This window comes from Lepidochelys olivacea, assembly GCF_965140295.1.
Source record: "Lepidochelys olivacea isolate rLepOli2 genome assembly, chromosome: 7".
Taxonomy (NCBI): domain Eukaryota; kingdom Metazoa; phylum Chordata; order Testudines; family Cheloniidae; genus Lepidochelys; species Lepidochelys olivacea.
In genome coordinates, this window is record NC_140417.1 from 14,776,494 (window position 1) to 14,780,958 (window position 4,465).

The window sequence follows — 4,465 nt, forward strand, 5'->3', positions numbered from 1 at the left end:
GTGCTAAAATAGGTTTAATTAAACAAGGGGATATATTTCAAAGGCACAAATGCCATTTATGTGCCTAACTGCCACTTAAAGTCAGTGGGAGTTGGGTGCTGTTTTTGCTTTTGAAAACCTACTTGCAGAGCCTTACATGCAAGTTATTAGCATTGTAGGATCCAGTGCTACAACTGGGTATTCACAGACACCATTCCCCCACATCGGCTTAGTGCCGGACATGGATTTCACTGGTGCTTGGAACAGGCATAGAAGGCTACTTTCATGGTTCCAAGTCAGGGCAATAGTTTGTAAGTTAGGCACATCTGTTGTGATTGTGCCACGCTTACAGGGTGACTCCATTTGGGAAATATTCCCACCACCTCAGCTAGCTGACAAGTAATGGTTTGGACAATTAAGAATTTTGTCTTTCACGTCTAAATGTTTAAGAAACACTGGAAGGGTATTGATAAAATAATCTATTGTCTGCTATAGCGTAGTTACAAGTGTTTATCATTTAGCAATAAGATGGATACATTTAAGTGGGCCTCAAAATGCCATTGCCCGTGATGTGGGTAACAGAGGAAATTGGATTACAGCTGCAATAATTTGGCAACTTTCTCGAACACTAAATTCTCAGACAAAAGCAAATTCTGTGAGAGTGTGTATCTAGCAAGATAACAGTGGTGACTGTTAGATCTGGAGTTAAGGTTGTGTTTCATTGGGGAAGCTCTAAAATAAGCTTGGCATTTATGGCAAGGACTTCAAATTTACAATAACCAGCAGGATGTCCCTTGAATGTGCCACAGTAAATGTGTTCTTCATTGTCATTGCACATGCCTGCCTGCTGTTGAAGGAATGCTTGTTCCTCTTATAACAGCCCCAAATGGGTAGCGTTATGTAGAGTTTGACCATATAACGCTGACAAGATCAGCTTGGGTAATTTGCAGTGTACACCAGTTACCCAATGTGCAAAAGACTGTAGCATAGGAATTGCCAAGCAGGAATGCACTCACGAGCCATCTAATCTGGTACTCTTCTCGGCCAGTGCAAATGAGCTACAACAAGGTGACTGACTCCCTCTCTAGATGCCTATATCCAACATTTAGGCACCCCCTAGCATTTCTACACAGCTGCTACCAAACGCTGGTGGTGCCTGCCTTCCCGAAGCACGTAAGTTTTGGCACTAAAAGGCCTTTATGCCTATGTTCCTGCCTAAGCCCCAATAGGATTCTTATATGAGTGTGATCTGGTATGCAGAGGCAACACACAACTGTCAAGAGTGGGGGCCACAATTTAAAGGGGGAGGCAAGTGACCGCCCCATGTGTCATCTCTGCTGCCCACCCATCGGCCAGTCTTGCTGCCTCCTCCCCAGTGCCTCCTCTCGCTGGCCCCTCCCTGCTTTGCCCCTTCACCCTCCCCAGCCCTGCTGTTGCTCCATAAACCTTCAGCGGGGCACACCCCGCTTCCAGTGAGAGAGGACGACACGTCATTTCCAGTCCAGAGCTACCTTGAATTTTCCTGAGCATAGGCGTTGACGCCCACCAGCAGCCAGCTCCCACCCCCGCAGCACTACTGCTCATCACAATCAGCTGTTCAGCAGCATGCAGGAGGCTCTTGGAGGAAGGGGGAGGGAGAGGGCACGCTTGGGGCAGGAGGTAGAATGGGGTGGGGCGGGGACTTGGGAGAAGTGGTGGGGTGGGGAGGTTGAGGCCCCCCCAGGCCGAGAGGGGCTCCTCCATCCCCTAGGCTTTGCACCCGGAGCCATGTGAGGTGCAGCTCCTCCTGCAGGTGGTGCCTTCCCCACTGAGCCACTTATTTGCATGGCTCTGCAGCCAGTGAAGCCTCTGCAGCCAGGTCCCTGGTGCACAATGACTCATTACGGCTTAACCCCTTCTTGGCCATGCTGCAGGAGGCAGCTGGGCTATATCCATGGCCAGCAGCAACCTGGAGGTGGTAGCTGCCTTTTGGTACTGTGAGGAGTGGGAAGGGGCGGGAGCTGCTTCCAGCTGCAGCATGGAGAAGAAGCAGGGAATGGATGAATGCTGCAAAGACACAAGCCAGGGGCAGCTCCAGGGCAGGGCAAAGAGAACAAGGGCAGCAGCCCTCACTTGATGGGTCTGATGATCCAGTGTAAACCCTGGCAAAAATTGGAGGAGGGGACACAACTCAGCGTGGGCGCCCCCCCAAACACGTCATTGCTGCTGGTAGGTGTGCGCAGAGCATGCCTAATTTCACAGAATACAGCCTGGGGCAGAATGGTTTCCCCTTATAACTGTTTGGCGCAGTAATTAGGGTACTTAATTGGGATGGGAGATCCTGCCAGTTCAATTCTCCCTTTGCCTAGTGAGAAGGGATTTGAAATTGGGTCGCCCATGTCTCACGTGAATACAGCATCATTCTCACAAACTCTCCAGCCCAAATAATTATTTGTACAACAACTTCAGTACCAGAGACCCACCTCAGAATAGGCCAGTGGTTTGGCACTCACTGGCATAGTGAGAGACTTAAGTTCAAAGCCCTTCTTACATCAGACAGAGGGCAGATTTAAACCAGGCTCACCCGTGTTCTGTGTGTACGCTACCTAACGGTGGGGTTCTCAGGAAGATCACCCCACTTTGTAAGGAGGTAGCTGTACACAGCCCCATTTCCAAAGGAATGGGCGACTGATGCCAAGAGAGGGGCCATAGTTGTGAAGACTCCCACGTGGTGATAAATGCCACCTGGCAGCACTGCCTTAGGCACCTACATCTCTTTGAGGGATGGGGTTTAGGACACACACCCCTCTCTCGGCAGCTGCTGTCCTTTAGCTTAAGCCAGAGGTTCCCAAACTGCCCCCCCTCCCGGCACTACCCTGGCCCGTCCCCAGCCTCAGCCCAGCTCCACACCCATCACAGTCTGGCTGCAGCGTCACGCCAGCCCGAGCCTTGACCCCTGGTTGTGGCTCCATTCCCGACCCGGGGGGCAGAGGCTGCGAGCGGGTGGAGGTGGGAGCAGAGCCACACCGGTTGTGGGCCTGGCTGCATCTATGCTCCACCCCCAGCCTCAGGCCCTGGCCCTGCTTTCGCTCCCAGCGCCAGCCTCAGCCCCCTTACCTCTGTCTACCTCGTGTCTCCCACCCCCCCCACACACACCCCGCCAAGCTGTGTCTCCGCTCCTTGCCCCAGCTCTGGAGTGGGGGGCAGAGATGGGTGTGGTAAGGGGACGGGGAGGCCACAACACTCAAAGTTTGGGGACCAGGGGCTTAAGCAGCTCCCTGAGAATCATGTTGGTTTTCATGAATCCCAGTCTTAGGCACCTCCCAATGTATTATCTAGGCGCCTAATTCAGGGTTGTGGATTTCACCAGGTGAAAGGGCACCTAAAAGGGAAGCAGGCAACACCCAAGGCGCCATGGTGCATCTAGCCCTAAATTCCCATATTTTTCGCCTGATAAACAATATGAAAATTGACATTATGTACAGGCGTGAGTGACAAGGCCACGCGGAACACAACCTTGGTTGTCTTCAGCCTGACTGTGAAGTGTAGCACTGTTCGCTAGTCACATGCTGTACCTAAGGAGCATATGGCCCCGCAATGTAGGAAAGTGTAGTGGAGTTGCTTCATGCTTCAGATTCAGTCAGTGGGCCAATTAATGTATTGAGACATTGAAACAAATATTTTCCACACTCTTGCATGTTTCTTGATGAAGCTGTTACTTGTAATCAGGGTTTGGCTGGTCTTCTGAGCTGACCAGGTCTGCAGTAGATAACACAGACGCTTTACAAACCAGGAAATTTCACTAATATATGTACCACATTATGAGGCAGCAGGCACGGTGAAAAGGTTTCAGTGGGACACACCTATTGACAAACCCTCCCAAGACATGGAAGTTCAGTATCTGTAACCTCAGCACAGCAGCTAATATGGCCCATTATCAGTCACTGCAGCCATCCAGTTCCCTTTTCGTAATCTCTGTGTCACGTGACAATCCATATAGATTTGTAATCAGTAAATCAAGTTTCAAGTTGGGTCTTTAATTTAAAATAAACTTTTGTTGCTCTTGACTGTACCATGGGGGTTGAGCAACCTGAGGTGGTTAGTCCCTCTGCATATAACATTTAGGGTGCCCTAATGCATACATTAGACTCCTCCTTTCCATTTCAAAATAGCCGATCTTATTGCTGTAGCTTTGTAACAAGAGGCTAGGCATGAAAGCTCTTTTTGCTTTATTGCTCATAGAGGAAGGCTGCAGAGAAAGACATGAAGTCACACTTGCCCTTTTTTGTACTCGCTGAAGTAAAAAGTCTGTTGCTTGTACCTTGCTTTGTCTGTTTGCAGTGACAAACAGGCTGCTTATAATAGATTCAAAGCACCCCAGTGCTGCTGAGCAATTGCTCCACCCTCCAGATTAGCTTTATAGATGAGGGTGATCACAGAAAAGCAAACACTTAAGTAAAATTTACACTCCAGGCCAACCCTTTCTTTCAGCCAGCGGGCAGTGAGT